Source organism: Lampris incognitus, chromosome 6, assembly GCF_029633865.1.
Source record: "Lampris incognitus isolate fLamInc1 chromosome 6, fLamInc1.hap2, whole genome shotgun sequence".
Taxonomy (NCBI): Eukaryota; Metazoa; Chordata; class Actinopteri; order Lampriformes; family Lampridae; genus Lampris; species Lampris incognitus.
The window spans coordinates 58375372-58398619 of record NC_079216.1 but is presented as its reverse complement, the minus strand read 5'-3'; the positions used below and the strand labels follow the sequence as shown (position 1 = coordinate 58398619).

At 43.9% G+C, this 23248-nt stretch overlaps 1 protein-coding gene across 1 annotated transcript in view; it reads left to right on the top strand.

Annotated features, from left to right (window-relative positions):
* The first annotated feature begins 4559 nt into the window (after positions 1-4559).
* The window catches only part of tjp1b (tight junction protein 1b), a 47112-nt gene continuing 28423 nt past the window's right edge, over positions 4560-23248 (top strand). Inside the window, exon 1 of the mRNA XM_056281224.1 lies at positions 4560-4734. The gene's annotated coding sequence lies outside the window, so the exon portion shown is untranslated. The remainder of the gene's footprint in view (positions 4735-23248) is intronic.

Genomic DNA, 23248 nt, shown 5'->3' with positions numbered 1-23248 from the left:
GATAACATGGGGATTCAAACCGGTGATCCTCATGGTGGTAGGCAACGGAATAGACCGCCACGCCACCCGGGTGCCTGGATGTCTTCCTTTTTGACATAGTGTAAAGGCCAGGTCGACATGTCTCTGTGTAAGTGCGTGTAAACGTCTCTGCGCAGCATGGCTGAGACGGGCTTTCTGCGAGACGGTGGCTCCAGAGGCCTGTAGCACCACAGCCGCGCCCGTCCCCAAAACCTCAGCAGCCCAACCACCACGTAGGGTGGGCTACATGTACAACCGGCGCTGACTGGTCAAAGCAGGGGAGGCTACGTGCTAGCGTAGCGTCACACAAAACCAGAGTAGCAGGGACAAGATGACATAATATACACACAGACACAACACAGAACATGACAAAACAAGAAGTGAACTTCCTGCTGGGGTTTTCATGAGAGTTTTTGTGTTCTCATTTTTTGCCGTTTCGTTTGTTTTCCTCGTTTCGGTTTTTAGATTTCTTCAGCTACCCCTGCGTAATTCCCTTCCGTGAATGTGATACTGTACCTTTAGGGCTCATGGGGGCATTTCGCCCAGGTATAGGCAAACAAGTATGCACGCATCATTTCCACCTATCCCACAGGCTTGCAAATGCACTTACAGTTAAGCATAAATCCAGTTTTAGTGTCGCCGTGCCCTGCGCACACAAAGTATTTATTCACGTAAGGCCAAGTAATATAAACACTCGCTGATTCGCATTTTATTTTCTTGACTTTTCAAGGTCTAATCCAGTTAAATGGCCCATACCACTTTGCAGTTCTCACAAAACACCGCTCCCTCTCCATGGCCGTGCCAGAGGAACCGACACTGCAGTCGGGCTGCAAATGCAAGGTGTACTTTTTGTTTGCAGCAGGAGCTGTCGCTGTCTCCTCTCTCTCCCACATCCTCTATCTTCCTCTCGAGCAACCCTTTGTAGTGGCCTCCTCCTCCCTCTCTCCTCCTGTCTGCTCATTTTTCTTTTCTAAGAACTGCATTATGGGCCGCTTCATTACAATCACAAGGTTGCCGTGTTTGTTCAATAGCCAAGATATTATTCGAGAGACTTGTCAAGGACGGTGACCATGCTGTGCCGCTCAGGGGAGGGGGCGAGTGGGATGAGCAAAGGTGTTCATCATAGGCTGCAGGGGTTACTTTGGTAGAAGGACAAGCAAACCAAAATGCAACGAGAAAATGCATTACCTTGCATTTAGAAGAGTCATCACCCCACTTGCACTGTGCGACCAGGTTTATTTTGAACTCGCCTTCCCTACAAAAATCATCGCATATGTGACCATTTCGGTTGCAATGTGGAGCTCTGTGTAGGTGGGAATAGCAGGTTCATTCTACTGGGCTTTCACACCTGTGCTCGGGGCACCCGTCAGGGGACGTCACAGAGATCATAGGAGCTCAGGCGACTGCACAGTGACTGCTCCATTGTGGATTTATCCTGATTTAATTCAGTTGGCCAAAGTAATGTCTATAGGTGGCAAAATAAAAAGCAGTAGGTGCTTGAAAATTTGTGCTCTAGCGGTCTCATCACATGCTATTTTATTCTAATATTGCAGCCGGACGGATGCTTTTATCTTCATCTGCTGCAGTGCTGCATTTAATGTCTGTCATGTAATATGATATCTATGGTCATAAAAGCTCGAAGATAGCCACAACTACCTCTGCTTAGTAGGCTGTCTTTCATGCCTTTACAGTTCGAAGGTGACTCACCCGCTGTCAAGGGGCATTGCACTGCAAAAGACATCCTGCTGTGAATTTCTAATTTGGTTTTGCATTCAGCTACAGTGTTCATGCTACTGGGTTGGGATCCTGACTCTCGGTGTGAATATGCTGAAGGTGGGTGGCATCATTTTGCTGCACGGCATGTGAAACTGTGCTGTCGTAATATTAACAGAAGGTGTTTCAAGGACTTCCACAGAGAACATCAACACAGCACAAGCTCGCATCAAAATGAATCAGATTGCATACTGATTTTAAAACGTGCACGTTCATATATTTCCTGGGAAAGGCTTCTGATGATTATAGCTCATCTTATCTGCATCCCCTGGCCCTTTTTAATGCCACACTGCATGATGGTAACATTGTTTCACTAACACCCATCACAAACACTCAATGACATAACGTCCTCTGTTCATTGCCTAGGCTCTGAATATCATAATTTCCACTGGAGACTGTTAAGCAAGACAGAAATGTGACAGAGGTGCCAGTTTAAGGCCAACGCTCCACAGTGGGTGCATACTGTATCTTGCCCAATGGTTTGCCACATCTGGGATTTGCGGCGTTTTCTGTGATTTATGTCTGCTACATAACCTAGTGTTCATACCGTGTTGTTCCCCAGCAAGCTGTCTATGACTACACTTGTTTATCGCATTCTTGTGACCTTGGCCAACTCACCCTCTTCCATTCTAGATGCCCCCACCCCCCTTTCTTTTGATCCTCCAATGGAATCTGCAGTGGGTCTCCTTACGTCAGCAACATTGCAGGACCTCTGTGCTCCTCCAGCATTATATTCAGCCCCCATCTCCTTCGGCGCTCATTAGCGCACAAGCTAGAGGTATAAACGGACACAAGAATCACAAAGTGACAAAAGGCATAACAGAAGGTGCTGCATGGAATTAAGAACTTCTACAATCTTGCACACAAAAAAAACAAAACAGAGTGCTTAGAAAAGTGAATCTTATGAGTCAAGTTTGGTGCAGTGCACAATTTCCATTCTACTGTGTATTGATTCCATCTGTACACCCCATGGGAGGGTGTATTGAACACCGTGACTGTAGGGTGGATTTTAGTTTTATCCTTTGCATGTTAAATGGCTTTGTATCTGCGAAATGTCATTACTCTAAATGTGGACTACGCAAGTCTTCCCTTGATCAGATTAATGTATGATTTTTGGTGATATAGGAAGAGCTTTCTTCTATCCTTTTTTTTTTGCATCGCCGACACAACTTATGAACTGAACATCTTACAAAAATGTATCAGACAATCTTCCAAATGAAAGCAATCACCACATTGCCCCCCCCCCACCAAAAGAAAGGTTATGTGGAAAATAAGATGCTTAAATAAATAACTTTTTGCTTATTTTTTCACCACTTCTTACAGTGACATTTAAGTGATAAATATCTGGGGCATACAACACAGGATAACACATACACACATGAACACATACACAATGATTCACAAGGGACAAACCAACTTTGTCTGATGTTCATTACATTTGGTCCAATGAATGTCTGGTAGCTTGACTCTTGTTTTTGCATTTTGGTTCAGCTACATATGCAATTTAAATTTGCTTTTTTTTTAAGAGTTCTGAGCTCTGAGTACCACCTTACCCTACTATTTAATTTTCAAATCCTATAATGACAGGTAGGCATACTTTGAGAAGTACTCTTTTCAGATATTTTTTTTTTTTTTTGGGGAGTTTTCATCAGAGTATATTGCCACAAAAAAAAACAAAACAACAACAATTGGACCTGATCGTAGCTGTTAGATGGACATGCTTGTTAAAAGTACCAAGAGTTTAAAATGTGTCTGGTAAGGTCACATGCAGCAAAGCCAACATTGCTTTCTCTGCACAAAAGCCTGTTACTGCAGTCAATATGCAAGTAGCCTGTAGTATGGATTTATGCTAAAGGGAGATGATGGCAATTTAGGGAGGGGGGGCTGTGTATTTCTTTTTTTAGGTCAGCCCAAGATCAGCTTTAAACCCAAAGAAAATAAAATGTGAACTTTATTTTGTAATTAGTCTCTGGTGCTTTTCCCCAGTTTAAATTTTTTCTATCCCTTTATCAGCTATCTCCACCAATCTGGGCTTCAGATATCTCTATCAGTTTGGGCTTTATGCTATTTATCACGACAACATGAGCTTTTAACTTGACTTAAATAACAAATTTTAAGCCCACACCAATTTTTTTTAGGTCTGTATGATTCTCATACAAGTCTTTTTTTGACGTTTTGTGGATTCCAATCTTTCCTTTCTGATCAACCAATTAGGTAGATCAACCAGACACCAGAAAGCTGTGAGGTGATTTGTTCACATGGCATAAAACAACACTCAACAGCAACCTCTGCGCCTCTGGCGTCGCGTCGTTAGCCCATTAAAAAGCAGTCTACACGTAACCGTCGTGAATAACATTTGCATACGCAAGTCGGTGCTTCAAAATGCGGATTCACCTGTATTGCTTACATCTGCAATGCAATTTGGAATAAGTGATGGTAATTGACTTGAAGTCGTCGATTTTATATATATGTATATATATATATATACATATATACACACACACACACATATATATATATATACACACACACACACACACACACACATATATATATATATACACATATATATGTCTACTATGACTGTCGGTGTTTTTTCCATCCTCGAGTCGATGCTCGCTTGCTTTTTACAGTGATGCACTTGCTGCAGCTGCGGCTGCAGCGGCGGCAGCGGCGGCAGCGGCAGCGGCGGCGGCGCGGCTGTGGACGGCGTCTTAAGTCTACCCACGGACTAAACGCAATGGTCTATTCCAAGCGGACCTGTCACTGTCACCGCGGCTGGGAAGGGGAGCGGAGTCAGCGAGCAGAGGGAGGGAGGGAGGACGGCATCCAGTGCCCTGCCATCGCAGTGCAACTGCTTTGGAGCAGCGAGGGCGACCCTATTCACTCCTCTTCGCGTAACAGCTTTCGGACACACGCTGCGTGGACCATCGCGTTGTGAAGGTGAATGGGTTTCTTGATTCTTACGCGAGTGTTTGAGATAAACCCTCGTTTCCAGCCAAACGAGTCCGACTTGTCGTCGCCCGCGCCTCTGCGGGCACGGGCGCGCATATCGCCGAGCACTCGGGCGGCGTAGCTACGCTTCGGCTCAGCTCGCCCACTGCGCCGTATGCTAAGGGGGCTAGCGGTCTAGCCGAGATGCGCTCACTTCAAGCCGACGTTTCTCTCGCTCTGTATTGATTGATCCCACGTTTCCGCCACTCTACTTTGTTCACACGACTGCGTGCATGGTGGCCTTGATTGCGAGCCCACGTAATCCATAAAGCGCGCTGCAGCAAAGCTGTCGCCGAGCGTACAGGTTGTTTCGAGTCGAGCGGGCGCCGTGAGATAGCGTTAGCTTAGAGAGCAGCTAGCCTTAGCCTTAGCCGCTGGTACAAAATGTCGGCCGGTCCGGGTTTTATTTGACCAAGGAGGTCTCGCTTGTTGGGTAGCAGACGTGCGGTTTTAAAGTGTTGAGACAACACGGGCGAAGGAGTTCGTGGCGACAACAAGGTCAGTTGCCAGAGTCACGATATCGTTAATCAGTCGGCAGGAAGGTCATCGTTTGTCTTCAACTGCTTTGGTAGATTTTCCAGGGGAAGCTATTCAGCTAGGTGTCCGCCAGCTAATATTAGCTGGTCAGCTAACGTCGGTCTTGTGGCGGTGAACTAGTTACCTTCCTATCCGCCGCCTGTCTTGTTAGTCGCCCGACTGTCTCTGCGCACCGCCTCGCCAGCTAGCTGGGCGTTGGGGTTGCCCGTCACCTACGGCGGGTTTCTTTTGCTAATTTGTGACAGCTTGATTGGTTGTTCCTCTGCAGTGCCGGTAATTGAACGGTAAATGTTAGACTGAGCGCAAACGGTGACCTGTTGAATGTAGGTATACATGCAACGTCACTTGCCTGTCTGTCCCTAAAGTTTGATTCGTCAGGAACAGTTCTGCCCAGCGAACATTTTGGCAGTCTAGCAGAGGTGACATGTTTTAAAAGAAACAACGGTACCTCGGGAGCGGTTGAATGGATCGGTAGCTGTTCTTGACGGCTTGTCTAGGAGACCATGCATATGACCAGATACGTTCTACTTGTTTTCTTGAGCTGCATTCCGAAAGGTATGAGCTAATTTGGTTTTCTTGTTGGTTCATCTACATGACACATACCGTTGCCTGCTTCGTTTAAATGAGTGTTGTTCAGAATTGTTAACTAGCTCAGACTTGTTTAATGATGAAATAAAATGAAATTCTCTGGCACTGAGTATTGTGCTTAACTACTGCCAATTTCATTATTGTTGCACAGTACTCCAAAGGCCACAGCCGTGGTTCTAGGCCAAACAGTGTGATGTAATTCATTTTAAGTTTTACTGCTATAATTGTGGTCGAGTAATTAAATCAAATAAATTTTATTTGTATAGCCCAATATCACAAATTACAAATTTGCCTCAGTGGGCTTAACAGCAACGCAACATCCTGTCTAAGGACAGGATGTTGCGTTGCTTGCCATTGCCTTTACCTGAAGTTGCTTTAAGCAGCAGATTGAGTCTAAATTAGGGCTGCATGATATTGAAAAAAAAAACACATTGCGATATTTTTTCCCCTGCAATATATATTACGTCCTGGCCGTGGAATAACAGACCAACTCTTTACCCTTGTGGAAGTGCTGAGGGGGACCTGGGAGTTTGACCAGCCAGTCTACATGTATTTTGTGGACTTGGAGAAGGCTTACGACCGTGTACCCCGGGGCACTCTGTGGGGGGTACTGCGGGAGTATAGGGTACCAGGGCAGTTGCTACAAGCCATCCGGTCCTTGTATAACAAAAGTGAGAGCTGTGTCCGCATTCTCGGCACAAAGTCAAACACGTTTTCGGTGGGTATCGGACTCCGCCAAGGTTGTCCCATGTATCCGATTCTGTTTGTGATATTCATGGACAGGATCTCAAGATGCAGCCAAGGTGAGGAGTGTGTCTGTTTTGGGAAGCTCAGAATTGCATCTCTGTTCTTCGCAGATGATGTGGTTTTGTTGGCTTCATCAGAACGCGACCTCCAGCGTGCACTGGGGCGGTTTGCCGCTGAGTGTGAAATGGCCGGGATGAGAGTCAGCACCTCTAAGTCTGAGGCCATGGTTCTGTACAGGAAAATGGTGGATTGCTCACTCCGGGTTGGGGATGAGTTGTTGCCTCAAGTGAAGGAGTTCCAAGTATCTCGGGGTCTTGACGATGATGATAGGATGAAGCGGGAGATTGACAGGCAGATTGGTGCAGCATCAGCAGTAGTGTGGACGTTGTACCGGACCATGTTGGTGAAGAGGGAGCTGAGCCAGAAGGCAAAGCTCTCAATTTACCAGTCAATCTTCATTCCAACCCTCATCTATGGTCATGAGCTTTGGGTAGTGACCGAAAGGGTGAGATTGCAGATACAAGTGGCTGAATGAGTTTCCTCCGTAGGGTGTCTGGGCTCGGCCTTAGAGATGGGGTGAGGAGCTCGGCCATCCGGAGGGAGCTCAGAGTAGAGCCGCTGCTCCTTCGCGTCGAAAGGAGCCAGTTGAGGTGGTTCGGGCATCTGATTAGAATGCGTCCTGGGCGCCGTCCTTTGGAGGTTTTCCGGGCACGGCTAACTGGGAGGAGACCCCAGCATAGACCCAGAACTCGGCTGGAGGGACTACATGTCCAATCTGGCCTGGGAACGCCTTGGGATCCCCCAGGAGGAGCTGGAGGGTGTTGCTGGGGAGAGGACTATCAGGAGTGCCCTACTTAACTTGCTGCCACCGTGACCCTACCCCGAAGAAGCGGCTGAAGATGAATGAATGAATGAAAAAACACACGCTCTATTTGGATGGGCAACATGATCCAGAAAGGGTCGCTGCGGGTGCAGGTCTTTGTTCCAACCAAGCAGTTACACACCTGAGTCTACAAATCAAGGTCCTTATCAAAAACGTCTTCTTCTTTCGACTTGTTCCCTGTTTCCCAGGGGTTGGGATAGTGGATTTGGTGGTTTCCATCAGTACCCTGTGAAGGCACTGCACAGCACCGATGGCGGTCTTGTCAGTCCGCATAATGATTTGACAAAATTTTATGTCGGATGCCCTTCCTGACACAACCACTAACCCTATGGATGGGGGGCACAGGTAAAGCGCTGGATGCCATCCCAGTATTCATGGAGTCCTTAGCAAAGACTATTGGTTGACTAATAGAATCAGGTGTGTAACTGCTTGATTGGAACAAAGACCTGCACCCACACCAGCCCCTTCTGGATCATGTTGCCCATCCCTGTTAGAAAGTAAAAAAAAAAAAAGCTGAATTGTAGAGATTTTGGTTTTTGTTGAAGAGTACTGTGTAAATATGTGGCCATGCTATCTGAAAACTCTGGTGAGCACACAGCAGGCAGACACAACACTACAACAGCACTACTGCACTCTAAAACCCATTAGCCAGTTCTTTGCGCTGTGCCGGCTTTTCAATACGTCGGCGAGCTTGTACCCATGCTGCAACGAATACCTGCGTGGCCAATAGAAACAAGGCAGCCAGCCAGGCACGGAAGGCAAAATGAAGGAAAAGATAATATTGTGTGTGTCAGAATTCCCTGAATTGTACAACCCAAGTTTACGCTTGTAATGAGACAAAATGGCGAACTCCGCCTATTTTGCGCTGTCCTCCTGTGAGTTCGCCGAACACCAAGTCAGATGCGTACTGAACCCAGTGGTGAGCGCAGCTCATCGTGTTGTCTGAAAGGGCTAATAGAAGGATCAACAGCAGACAAACACGCATGGTACAGGTTGGAAATGAATGCTCCAAAATACGCACGGTCTAAAATTCACAATATGTAGTCTGCACTTCACCAAAATAATGAATGAAAGAAGAAAAAAAACCCACATCTGGTCTTTAAAGATAATGGGAAATGTAAAAAATCCATACAACAGATGCTGCTTTTCTTTTTACAACCAAATCTTCCGGTGTTTTTCTCCTATTCCTCGCTCATTTTGAGTTTGTGGTTGATGACTAGTGGGGCCCGCTTTGGTTGTTTGATAAACTGATCAGAAATGATTGTGATTGGTGGTTCGCTGTACATGCAGTCTGCATGTCACTCACTAGCAACAAATTTCGTGTATCCAAAGACCCTTAAATCAAAGTAAATTGTGTTATATCAGACAGATTTCTCTTGTAGGTTATTCATGGACAATGAGAACCGTGCGAGTTTCCCTTTTCTGTCAAGCAGCAAAAAGTTGTAGCATGAGGTGTTTGAGTAAATGTGCCTTACTTCACATCGCATATCCTGCAATGTGAATATTGTGCATGCGCACATCACAATGACGATGCTGAAACGATATATCGTGCAGCCCTACCTACAATAGATTCAATGGATAATTGCAAATCAAAGGGTTTTTTTGTATATTCTAAGCAATTAATTCAATGTATGTACATGTTGTATATACAAGGTGAATGTACATGCCAGTTTTTGGAGGATTGAAGTGGTAGTAAAAAGCTGTTCAAGGGTAGCTGTACCTGTTGACCTGTATATCAGTTCAGTCATTTGAACAAGAGACATGGAAATCATGGTGATTTGTAATGCCTGGTGCACAACTAGAGGATTTTCAAATCTTACACCGAACGACTTTTCAAGTGATTTCACTGTTGCAGACAAATTTACAATGTCGGAACAAAATCATGATTTTTGCTAAGTTGTGGTGCGTGCCTGTCATCTCGATCGTTTGGTGTAAGGTGGTCATAGCTCATAGAACTCAGTCCAAGTTGTTTTATGTCAGTCTTTTTCTCGCCTTGAAGTTACGATAAAATCAAACATGTTTAATATCATTGTAAGTCTATAGTCTTGTCTCACGCAAATAGTGAAGTTCAGTGATGCAGACATTGTCAGCCTCCAAATGGTGTGCTCTTTCTAGCACCAAACAAAAAGCAGCAAACTGGGTAGATAGTAAACACAACATGGTGGGGACTTGGGGAAGGCGACACCAGTCTCGGTTCTCTTGGACTATAGAAAAGGGTCAGAAACTGGTAGAGTTGTGTCATGAACAAGAGTGCTTCATACAGCGGAGAAGGAAAAACCTTCTGTTACTGCTCCATTGTTCAACAGTTTTTTTCCCTGTAAATTTCCACCAGGAGCAGGATGGGAAATATTCTCAAAAGAAATCTAGTTATAGTCTTGCAAATAGTTACCCTTCAAGAGTCCCAGTGTTTGCAAAATCTTAGTTTGTTGTCTAAAAACTCAGTGACTTATGACACATTTTCTTTAGATATGAGTGTCAGACTTTAATCTTTTCAAAGTCTTTTCAAAGTCTTCTAGTGTAAGGTAGGCATAACTGATTTTAAATATGTGGAAGACCATAGACATGACAGATTTAACCAATTTTTTTATTTAATCGTAAGAACATACAAACCAGACAATTCAGTCAAGACACAGGACCTCACACTTGGCGTTTATACTAAACGATTTCAGAGTGGTGCGGCACGGTGGCATAGTGGTTAGCGTGGTCGCCTCACAGCAAGAAGGTCCTGGGTTCGAACCCCGGGGTTGTCCAACTTTGGGGGTCATCCTAGGTCGTCCTGTGTGGAGTTTGCATGTTCTGCCCATGTCTGCTTGTGTTTCCTCTGGGGCCTCCAGTTTCCTCCCACAGTCCAAACACATATGGGTCAGGTGAATCCGCCATACTAAAATTGTCCCTAGATGTGAATGTGTCGGCCCTGTGATGGACTGGCGGCCTGTCCAGGGTGTCTCCCCGCTTGCCGCCCAGTGACTGCTGGGATAGGCTCCAGCATCCTGCGACCCTGTGTAGGATAAACAGTTTAGATAATAGATGGATTCCAGGGACTTAGGCCCTCACAGAAACTCGCGTGATCAAACATGACTTCAGAGAAAAACAAACATGGACCCAGACTGCCGTTGTCACCTGGTTGCACTTGTATGTGTGTGTGTGTTTGTGTGTGTGTGTGCGCGCATTCGTGCTGTTGGAAGCCATGTTTCTGCTCTACACAAAGTACACAACATCGGGTCGGTGACTCCTCCCAATCAGCTCGCTCTCATTGGCTATCGCAGATTTCTGCTCAGTATTCCATAGCTGTTCCTTTCACACTGCAGGATTTCAAATCGGAGAGACTCCGATCCAGTCAGTAAAATTAAGATTGTGTTTGTAAACTCCTCACACTATAGGATCATTTGGGCAGATAATCAATTCAGATCAGCCTCGAATCGGGAATGCCCCCGGAATTCTTGGGCAGGCCATATCGGACTCAAAAAATCGACCCAATTATCCTCTAGTGTGGGGCCAGCATAAGGAGGAATAGTGCTGATATTTAGTATAGCCAAGCCAATGTTCTACTGTACCTATGTGGTTCTGTTTATCAGGAGTGGGATGGCGTTGTATCCAGCAAAATTCCTCAAGATATTCCAGGTTTGGTCAGTTGAAGTCAACACTGTGCCACCTACAAGCAGATGGATAGGTAAACTTCCAACCAAATGGGCAATGGAAGTGATATGTCAGTGCCAAGGGCTGTGCCTAGAAGTACCCCACTGTTGAAAGGACAGGCATTAGGGAATTCAGTGCTTTAGTCTGCATTTCATATTCTTCTAAACGATTCTGAGAAATGGTTGGAAAACGGATTTGCTTTAAGGGACACAATGACATTTCTGACATCTTTGGGTTCTGTCTCACGTTAGCATATTACATATGCACTTGGTATTACTGTGTCCTATCGCACTGGTAAATGTATTTGTGTTGTCCTTCAGCATCCTGCGTATCCTCCTTCACACAATGCACCATGCATCTTTATAATGTGGTTAAGGAATGACTCCCTGATGGCTTAACGTTGGCTAAAATACCTGCACCATCGAAATTTCTGTTGAGGACAAAAAAGTAGCCGTTTGCAAAACAGGGCAATTGAAATATCAAGAGGGGCTACATGACACATTGCTAAAGAACTTTTTCAGTGTATGACACACAATATAAACTATAGCAACTGTCTCCCAAAGAAAGCCAATCTTTCCTTATGTGAAACTTGCATATGAATAGTTTTTAGATATACATTGCTTGTTTATGAATATGGATAGGCTTTTTAATGGCACAAAATAAGTCAGCCCTTCATTTCCCTGCAGCAAGTAAAGTCTTGAAACAACTTTAAAACTATGAAATTTAAGTTCATGTTGTTAGGGTATCAGGACTCTGTTAAACGCCATCTTTGCATTGTAGTTATGATTTCAAGTGCTACAATAGTCCTCTCAGCCTTGTATAAATCAAGTTTCTCATAAATCCCTATATATGAGCAAGGAATGGAATAGTCAGGATGAAAAGGACCGCCACGCCTCTAATGGATCACAATTTAACGTAAACCTCCTCTTCTGGTATCCCTTGGCCACTGCTTCGTGTTACCTCTTTTGTCTTGTCTTTAATCGGTGAGAGAAAGCAGGGTGCAGGGATACGGCGCAGCTTATCAGCACATTCCTGCTCTCCATGTGTGCTCTGTGTGGGGCACGCTGATAACTTTCACTACGCTGATTGAGTTCAGGAGCTGATTTCCTGGCACATGTGCTTTGGGACAGACTATCAGGCTCTGGTTATCATCGTTGACCCCAGCTGTGGGGACCCGAAAATAGATCCTACTCGCACTTGGCATGATTCATTGGTCAGTGTATTAGAATTGGTCTGTGTAATCCCACAGTTTGAGAAGCTTTTATGAGAGGCAAGTTGTATTTATTTTTAAAACCAAGTTGAAAATAAAAACGATATATAGATATCTCGCTGATTGAACATAAGGGAAGATCTCTGCCTAGAGGATTTATGACTTAATTCTAGTGGTTATAAAGGTTTATTAACCATATATGCATTTTCCTTTCATTGCTTTCTTCATCCTCATGTGTTTGCTTTCGTCATCTTTCATGTTCAGTAGTTAACAGAATCAATTAGATGGGTGTCCGGGTGGCGTGGCAGTCTATTCCGTTGCTTACCAATACGGGACTCGCTGGTTCAAATCCCCGTGTTACCCCCGGCTTGGTCGGGTGTCCCTACAGACACAATTGGCCGTGTCTGCAGGTGGGAAGCCGGCTGTGGGTGTGTGTCCTGGTCGCTGCGCTAGCGCCTCCTCTGGTTGGTCGGGGTGCCTGTTCTGGGGGGAATGGCGTGATCCTCCCACGCGCTGCGTCCCCCTAGCGAAACTCCTCACTGTCAGGTGAAAAGTAGCAGCTGGCGACTCCATATGTATCGGAGGAGGCATGTGGTAGTCTGCAGCCCTCCCTGGATTGGCAGAGGGGGTGGAGCAATGACCGGGACTCTGAAAAATAGCCATTGAAGGATATCTGTTCAAATATTGCAGCTGGTTCATCCATAACAGTGATTTAATCAGTCTGCCTCACCCTAGAACTTTAATGGCAATCATTATACAGGCGCTATTAAACATTGGTGCTATCCTGTGATCTTTATTTTCTCCTTTAAGAAATGATAAACACTAACTGCTTTTCAGATGTATTGACAGACCTAAGAATCATCTGTTCTCTTGCCTTACATTCTAAAGGATCTAATTTCCCTTCAGAATTTTAGGTATTTTGTAAAGATAAAAGAATGGATTTTCCATCTTTTTGTAATAGAATAATCCTATTTTCCCTTTTTTTTTTTTACCTTTTCTCGCTATTCTTGTTTTCCCTATACATTTTTGATATTCTGTGTAATCAGTCATTGCTCCTGTCTAGAGTGACTAACAGTGTGTGAAACAGTAGAATAACCTTCAGTTCCTAAATGGCTAACATTGCAAGCAATCAATAAAACCTGCTAAGTTCAGGGCCTTGTGATCCTGACAATGTTCCACTGAACATAAAATGTTTGCAATAATGTAGTAGAGGGTAAAAATACATGCTCATGGGGTTAACTCTGTGTTTGAAAATGAAAAAATTGTTAATGGTTCATATTTCCAGAACTGTATTTTCTTGTATCGAATTGAGTATTGCGGAGGCGGTCCAAGCGGCGGTTCCGCATGCCTCTTCTAAATGATGTGTAAATGATTAATTTTGAGGCTGGAGAGCGGAAGGTATGTGTGGTATCTGTCAGCACTAATAGGTTATACCATCAGGGATGTAAATTTAACTCTTCCCCTCACCAGTGGTCTGTAGATCTCTGAAGGCTTGTCGAACTTAATCGTCAGGCTGAAGAGCTTTGGGATGTGACGAACTTTGGCATTTGGTGTTCATTTACATCCATAATCTACAATAGGGAGTTGTTCCTTGTCCGATGTGAGGGTCTGAGGACAGGATGCTGTGTTGCTGTAAAGCCCCTTGAGGCAAATTTGTAATTTGTGATATTGGGCTATACAAATAAAATTGACTTGACTTGACAATGACTGTAAATGGATGCAAGTTACCTATATAAATGAACTATATTTTGAAATGGGATAGTTTTTAGGCTGGAGCACATATCTTTGCAAGTTCTGGCATTTCACAATACTAAGATATTGGAGTGTTTCTTTTTGTCTGATTGAGCTCAGGATATCCTCATTTCTTTATGTTGTGGGGGTTTTGTTACATAAATTGGTTATTGTTCTTTACAAAACATGTTCCTCATTCTGTAGTTATGGGAAGACCAATGATCAGACTTTTTTTTCCCACCCCTGACCAAAGTAAGTCTTCAGTTTATTTTGAAATTAAATTAAGGGTATCATTGCTCCCTGAACATACATTCAAAACACTCACTGTACACCTGTCGTGAGATGGCCTCTGCAGCGAAAATGCTTAAATGAATCGAGAACGGGTGCAGCAGTAGGGGGAAGCAGTTTGGTTGTGCTTTTTTTTTTTTTTGGCCCTGTATAAAAGGCTCCCATGAAAGTACTGAACAAGATGCATATGGGTGGAAGGCCCAGCATTGCATCTTGTAGGGGGCCCAAAAGTTCCAGCAGCACCTCTAGCAATAAGAGAGCCAGCCTTTATTCACCACCGAACTTGTATAATAATGTTCGTCAAAAAAATAATTCACCGGAAGTTTTTTTGCCATGCCCTCTTTAACATTATGACCCCAAAAATTTGTATTTGCCGTTTTTGAGAATTTGCTGCGCACTACACAGAGTGTTGGTAAACACAGATCACTTTGTTTTTTGGACAGTGGTTTAGTATTTGGAGACTGTACCCACATTGTCTTGGAGGTTTCAGACAGACGGACATAAAGCGAAAGCTGAAGTCATCAATAGGCTACAACCTAGTCAAAATTGTATGTGACTCTGCGGTCCATTATAAATGTAGGCCTACCATCTTTTGTAAACCAAAGAATGCCCTGAACAGTTAGGAGGTAAATATGTGAACCATTACACCCTACAATACTATGAAAGATAGTATTGCCATACTCGGATGTATTGGTATTTTCTTACACTCATAGTGTCTATGTTTCAAGCATTCCCTGTTGGCGATAAGGAGAGCTTTCAGTATGTGATGCAACACCGGAGTGTTATTTAGGCGCCCTCAGGTTAAACTCACATATTTGTATGACTTTAAGGGATTGTTCCTGCTGATGCAACATAAATAGCTGGTGGGGGAGAAATTATTATTATTATTGATCAGGAAAAAAACAAATGTAAATGCATGTAATTTTCTGGCTTGTCATCTCATCTGGATGCTGCTTAATTGATTATGAGATGAGTACATGTTTGGTATCAGTCTTAACAATGGTATGGACTTGAGTTGTCATTTGATTAATCTTCTATTTGTTATTAGGGGTGGGACGATTTCATAAATCTCACGGTTCGATATGTCTCACAATTCAGGGCTCACGATTTCGATTCCATGCGATACAGTGGATACCTTGGTAAGCAAGAGACAAAACACCATTGCGGTTCTCCATTTTCCATTTATTTTAAGAATTAGGCCCAACGTTTTGGCATTATTCACTGCACTCGTTCAGAATTCTGTGCTGTGTTTCGTCATACATTTTTTTTCATGTGACGTGGCGCCTTGACGGTAAAGTGTAGCGGGGCTCCAATATTTACATGTCATGTAAATACATTATCATGTACTACATGACATGTAAATACATTATTTACAACACATGATAATTTAGGCAACATGATAATTTAGGCGAAATTTGAAATATCAGTAGTAATATTAAAGCTGCCGCCTAAATGATCTATCCATTCATTATCCGAACCGCTTATCCTGCTCTCAGGATCGCGGGGATGCTGGAGCCTATCCCAGTAGTCATTGGGAGGCAGGCGGGGAGGCACCCTGGACAGGCCACCAGGCCATCAAAAGGAGCATTCTCATTATTTTCCTAAAACAAATTGATAGATTTATATCAATTAAAGATTTGATATCAATTATAGATTGATAGATTTGACACTTCCAAATCCTAAGTGCATACTTATATGCAAATAGAAACTGTGGGCCACAGACTCACAAGAAAAAACACACACAAACAATAAAAGGTGTAATTACCTGGTAATACCCGCTGTTGCTAATGGAATATTCCAGCTACTAGCCTGTTTGGCTAGCGCTCAAACATTTGTTTGCTATACAATATGAAGCTTTCTGACTCGAAGGTAAATTGTAGCATTGACCACACTATGCCGTCCTACCATCAGTTTGTTTTATTTCTTGATTAAGCTGCCTGCCTAGTTTCATTGAGATGAAATGTTGAATACAGTGAGCTGTTTAAAATACAATTCAAACATGATTGCGTGCTTTTAGTTGCAGTCCTTCGCATTGGAGGTTCCTATTGATGCCCTGCACAACGCTCAGAGATTGGACTCGTGAATATTGTTTTTGTAGCTCGTACATTTTTAAACTTTAGGTCAATTTTGTGTCAGGTTGGGTTCATTGTTAGGCAAGTTTATGATAAAAAATTCTCAACTCTGTTTCCAATATGAAAAAAAAAAAGTTTAATGCCTGCATAATGTCGTTGTGGTTAGTTGTCAGTGTTTGTAGTCAGTGATGCTTTACACCGTGTTGGGATGTGGGATCCTAATGTATGCATGTAATGCAGCACACCTGGAGAGGAGGGGCTGTAATTGTAGTGTCCCACGTGCGGTGCAACTTAATGGATTCTGCTCTTGCTCTCCACGGAGCTGCGAGGGTTAAGTCCAGTACAGCAGTTTACACTGCGGATAGATGTTCACTAGCACAGAGGAGTTCCTGTGCTGTAGCGGAACTGCAGATCCCACACAGATTGCTGCCAAGCTAGAGGGAATTTGCTTCGATCTCGTGAGCTTGTAGGTTGAGAGAGAGGGCGAGAGAGACGAGAGAGTAGGGTGAAATGGTGAGAAAGATGTCGGGAGAAAGCACAGAGCCATGTAGGGCACAGGGACTTTCACAGTGTAGCTGTGCACTAGCTTTTCTCTGACTGGGGTGTGTGTGTTTTTTTTATAACCTTACACCTGAGCTTCTAGTTTGAGAGGAAAGGAAGGCGGGGCAGCTCCCACCCATCTAATTGGTGCCGTCATGTGCCGATGCTGCTGATGTGCATTTGCAGGACCTTGCAGGATATCTTTAGAAGTGCCTGGCAGTGGAACAGAGGATTTTTTAAAAAAATTTGTCTCCTCTGTGACTACCAGAATGAACTGCTGTAAGTATATATGAATCCCCTATTTAAAACTATCTTGCATCTTTACCCAGCCCTCAGAAATCCTTCTGCTACATAGCAGGCAAATGAAAGGAATGTGGTAGAAGTTTATTCTGCTCTAGCCTTTTAAGGAGCTTGTGTGTTTGGTGTCTTCCTCAGCTTAATATAGTTTATGATTAGGGTAATTTATGTTAAAATCTCTTTTCTTTTTTTGTACCCCCCTCCCTATTAGAGCGCTGCAGTGCTGTGGTTATAACACTGTTTTATGTGCAGAATGTCACTGACTCTCTGGGGACCTCCTCCTACTCCCTAATGCTACAGCATTGGCTCTCATCAGCGTTTGAACACCTTTCTGAGGGGGAGTTTTAGCACTTGTCAGCATGCTGGTGCATCGTTTTCCATTTCTGAAGTGATCAATCATCTTATTCTGCTTGTTTTCCGCTTGGCTCCCTGTAGCCAAGGTGGAGTGGGATGCTGTAGTTCTCTGCCTCTGGTTGCAGCACAACTCACACAGTCCTGAGTGAGCATTTGGTTGAACCAAACAATGTTTTTAGCAGCGAAGTGTGACAGCCTTGATCCCATGTCATCTATGCTTCGTGACAATCTAAAGATTTGGGTTGCCTAGATTGCTTAATGTCCAGAACCCAGGAGAGAGATTTAATTTCTTGCCCTGTCTGAGACACGGAAAGGACCCATTTACGATTTACTGCTGCTCTTGCAATGTTGTTACTCACCTGTAGCGGACCTGTACACCCTCATTTTGGGTACAGGATATAATGTTGGTTACCAATATAAAGGCATACTAGAGTGTAATAGAGCAACAGAGAACATTTATAACCACAAAATCCAGTACTACAGCTATGCAAAACAAATATCTTTTTATCAGATGAACAATTCTAGTTCTCCCTAAAGGAGAGAATGCAGCAAAGGAGAGCATGTTTTTCCCCCTAATGATACCAAATTAAAGCAGTTATAAATAAATACAGTTAAACCTGCAGTGCGAAAGTTTTGTCTCCCCCTTCTGGCAGAGTGATTTCTTCTCTTCTTTCAGCGCTCTGCGAGGAAAAGCTACACCAAAGGAAATCAGTGTTGGTCCTCGCTGTCGATCGCTTTCTTTTTTTACTTTAATCCTTCCTCTAAATGCCGAGTTTCTTTTTTCTCTGGAGCACCAGGAACTTTTCTTGGACGCTTCTTAGGTTTTTCCGCCTTTGTAAACCCAGGAGCTTTCTGGCAGGAATTAATGCTTCCGTCACGCGGAAGTTCAGCTCTGATGATTGCTTTTCTCTCCCCCCCCCCCCCCCCGCCCCCCAATTTCCCCCCAGTTGTATCTGGCCAATTACCCCGCTCTTTTTGAGCCGTCCTGCTCGCTGCTCCACCCTCTCTCTGCCGATCGGGGGGGGCGCCCCGACCGACCAGAGGAGGCGCTAGTGCAGCGACCAGGACAAAATACCCACATCCGACCCGCAGACACAGCCAATTGTGTCTGTAGGGACGCCCAACCAAGCTGGAGGTAACACGGGGATTCAACCCGGCGATCCTGTGTCTGGCAAAGCAATCATTGCTGGTTGACGTAAAACACATCACTATACATCACCTCTGGTGCGCCACCGCGAGAATGTCGTCACAGACACCAGATTTAAAACTGGTTCACTGCGAAATACAGATTTAGCTGGTGGTGATGGGCTTCATCATCATCGCGTGAACTCATTTGGTGAGGTCTTGAATGTCACGGACATTCATTTATATGTAAAAGTCCTTCACTCTGTTGTTAAAATAAAGGATCAGACTGCTACCATGAATGGGTGTCTATTTCAAGTTTAGAGCTCAGAATGGATGTCGGAAGTGTACAACTAATATCAGTACAAAGTATTCAAGTGTGTATCCCTTCTTAAATTCCTTTGGAAAAACCCCAAGTCAGGATGTCTTCCTCTGGCATCTGCAAAAACACAGTTATGAATGTGTTGGAGATTAGTGTTAAAAAAGAATAATCAAAATATTTGTTGTCCCAATAAAGGATTTGCAACTCAATCCTCCGTCACCTTTCGCTGAGAGCATATTGAACCATACAACTGAAAGCTGCTAAAAAGGGAATTCATTTTCCCTTTTTTTATTACATCATATGTAACAATGGATTAATGGCGTATGTTAGAACATGAGGTTATTTTGGTGTGCTCAAGTGTTGATGCTGCAAATTTTCCTTAGCTCTCTCTGTTGCGGTATCACAACAGCAGAATTATTGAAAGCTATTTTTAGCTTCTCTGTCCCGTGGCAGTCGAAATTGAATAGGCATCGGCCTCATCTCTTCAGCATGTTCCAGCATACAATCTACCCTGATAATCACAGAAGTAAATATTAAGCACCCTTTCCATATTGCCTCAGTGCTTCATTAAGAAGAAACTGTTTATTTTTTCCGGCTGAACAGCAGGTTGGGCAGAGCCTTGTTAAGATATTTCAAAAAAATGAGTCTTTGCGGGTGTTGTGATGGTTCAGTTTATATTAAGATTTTATCTTTTGGGCGAGCTCAAGACACCCCCACCATTGAACATTATTTCAGCAGATGTATGAACGTGAATTGAATCTGCACCTCTCTGGCTAGGGCTGTTCACCTTCCTTTTGTTGGTTGCTTTCTGTTTTTATGAGCCAGTGAAGAGACAGGAGAGTGCAGAAGGAGAGACCGATGTCAGAGAATAGCATGACTCATGAGTCGACCCATGTTTATTGTTAATGCCGTTTCATCCAGCCAAGTTTGATTTTGGGAATTGAAAAGAACCTTCAGAAACTTTCCCGTGGACATACATGCCGGAGGTGGACAGCAATTCCCACTATTTGTCCAATGTTTTGATTATTTCTCTGTTTTTCTTCAATTTTTGATGTTTCACTGACTTAGTACAAAAGATGCAAGGAGTAGAGGTGACGAAGGTGTATGAGTTTAAATACTTGGGGTCGACTGTCCAAAGTAACGGTGGATGTAGAAGAGAGGTGAAGAAGAGAGTGCAGGCAGGGTGGAGTGGGTGGAGAGTGTCAGGAGTGATTTATGACAGAAGGTACCAGAAAGAGTTAAAGGGAAGGTTTACAAGATGGTTGTGAGACCAGCCTATGGTGTATGGTTTGGAGACAGTGGCACTGATGAAAAGACAGGAAGTGGAGCTGGAGGTGGCAGAGTTGAAGATGCTAAGATTTTCATTGGGGGTGACAAAGAAGGACAGAATTAGGGACGAGAATATTAGAGGGACAGCTCAGGTTGGACAGTTTGGAGACAAAGCAAGAGAGGCAAGATTGAGATGGTTTGGACATCTGTGGAGGGGAGATGCTGGGTATATCGGGAGAAGGATGCTGAATATGGAGCTGCCAGGGAAGAGGAAAAGAGGAAGGACAAAGAGGAGGTTTATGGATGTGGTGAGAGAGGACATGCAGGTGGCTGGTGTGACAGAGGGAGATGCAGAGGACAGAAAGAGATGGAAACGGATGATCCGCTGTGGTGACCCCTAACGGGATCAGCCAAACGTTGTAGTAGTAGTACAAAATGTAGAATTTCCATCTCTGAATTCCTGATAACCTTAAGTCTTGGTTGAATTTGAGTTTGAAACCCCAAAACATGCGTTGTCGGGTGGAAATAAACAGCTTGAAAAACTGTTGATAGAATAATCTCTCACCAACATAGCTTGGTAAACTACTATAAAGAACAGCTTAGCTGCAATAGACCCATAGCTTTTCCAAACACTATTTTGTTCTGTGGTTGTGCATCTTCCCCTCATTGCGTTGGATTTTGACCACCGCTTTCCTTTCATATTCCAGCACTCAGCTGGGCGTTCCATCTGTGTGGTAGAACAAGACCCAAAGTTGCTTGGTTGTAATCCCCGAGCGTGACCGACCCCTCCCCCCCCCCCCGCATGGTGTGCCTCAGTGGTGTAGCGGCTGCCAGCCCTGGCTCTGGCCCTGCGTAGTGGAGCTTCCTTTGGCAAAGGTTGTTTTGTCGCCTTATAGAGTATAAACAGTACCTCATCAACTGCGAAATCCCAACACCTCTAGCTGTAAACAGTGTAAAGGAGCATTACAGAGCCAGCAGGGTACAATTTTGATGACAAAATATTTGTTTTGCTTCTCTTACATCTAGATAATTGTGGGATTGTGCCTCTGGATGAGTCAATCCCCGTCCAGATTAGCTTCGTTTTAGAAAAGCCATCGGCAGTTTAGTGAATACATTTTGTTATCCTCCTTAGTATTGCTTATGCATATATGCTGTTGCTCTAAAGGGGTGATGATTGGCGTTTTTTTTTTTTTTTTTTTTTTTACTAAACTGTATATATACTGACTACATTTAGACCTAGAATCAATCATAAACATCTAAATTGTAAAAAGGTTTGGAGTAACTTGATTTAGCTGATCAGCTGGTTTAACTAATCACCTTACACAGTTGAGAGGAACTTCAGACACGGCACGGAAATGTCAGGCCCCTTGGAAACACGCTAAATTGCTCTCCCGCCGTTACCAGAGAAGGAAGCTTTGTAGGAGGAAAAAAAGGAGAATTACATTCCTTCGAGATAGAATCTGTGGGGTTTTTTTTTTTTTACTTTAAGAATATCTGAGACCTATAGCTTCAGCTGCAATGAAGGCCCTTTTGTTAACGGCCTCTCAGGTCTGCAGTAAACCCTCTATAAATTCTAGCCAAATGTAGGTGAGTTTTTTTTTTTCATGTGCATTTCTAGCTGGTGATCAGCAATGACACACAAGCAGAAACCCTTCCACCCTTAGAGCAAATTCAAATTTGTGCCTTGTTATCAGCAACCTAGTTGGTATTCTGTAATCAGTCTTTTTCAGCTCGACTGCACTGTATTCATTAAGAGGCCAGAAGGAGTTTGCTTGATTAAACTTCTGTTCACCTTTCCTTTTTGTTCTGCCACCATAAGCTTCTTGAGGGGGTTTCTTACCATTGCTGCCCAGGGCCAAGAACCCCTTGGGGCCACTTGTGGAAGGTTTTTCAGGCAACCATATTCCCAGACGCTCGCTATCATTTGGTACCTGCCTGACAGGCCTCCACAGACACACTGTAGGGAGGCTGTGTTGTAGGAAGCCTGGGTGATAAAATGGTAAACACGATGGCTGTGAAACTAAAGATGAGACAATTACATGATGACTTGCTTGGGTGCTTGTAGAGCCTGGGCTATGGCTGATATAAAATGTAGACTATGTTGTCATTATGGGATACTTAACATAGGTACATAATTTGCCATACATCATCTCTGTAAAGGTGGGACAGTGGTTAGGAAAACCGCGTACTATTACAGGCTCTGTGGTGCTGGGGGCTGATCAGGATTTGTGGCATGCTAAGTACCATGTTCATCTTAATGCTGCTTCAGTGTGCTAAGCAATGGTCTTAGCACTGGAACTGATGCCAATAATGAAGGATTCATCCCCATCTCATATTTCATCATACAGTAATGTGTTGCAACATGAGCTCGTTTGGCCTACTGTGGTGCGGTCCCTTCTGCTTTAGGTGTGTGCAAATGCCGGAATTGTCAAAAGAAATTACTGGGAAAAGCATTGTCATGTAGCTCAGAAGGAGAACGCGTGATGGCTTGTGTTGGTGTATAGTGCGAGTCATCTCACTGGTTAAGGTCACCTTTCCTAGACCCCCACATCAATTCCGATGACAAATGGGGCTTCATTGTATTGGGTGCCACAGTGAGTTTTAATAAACACCACAGACTGGACCTGCAAGTGTTTTGTACAGTTGACATATGACTACCGCACCTTGAAACTGCAAGTAGAGGTGAATCTGACTAACCAGAGCTCTGTAGGGCAGAGAAGACTGTGTAGACCTACCAGCTGAAGGAGAGGATTTATGCCCTGTTTTCTGTGGTTCCCGTTTTGTTTAATTGGAAGTCACAGTCCCTCAGCCAGGCCTCACTGTATTTAATCTAGCTGGGTTTGTGTTAATGCACCTATTATATAGTG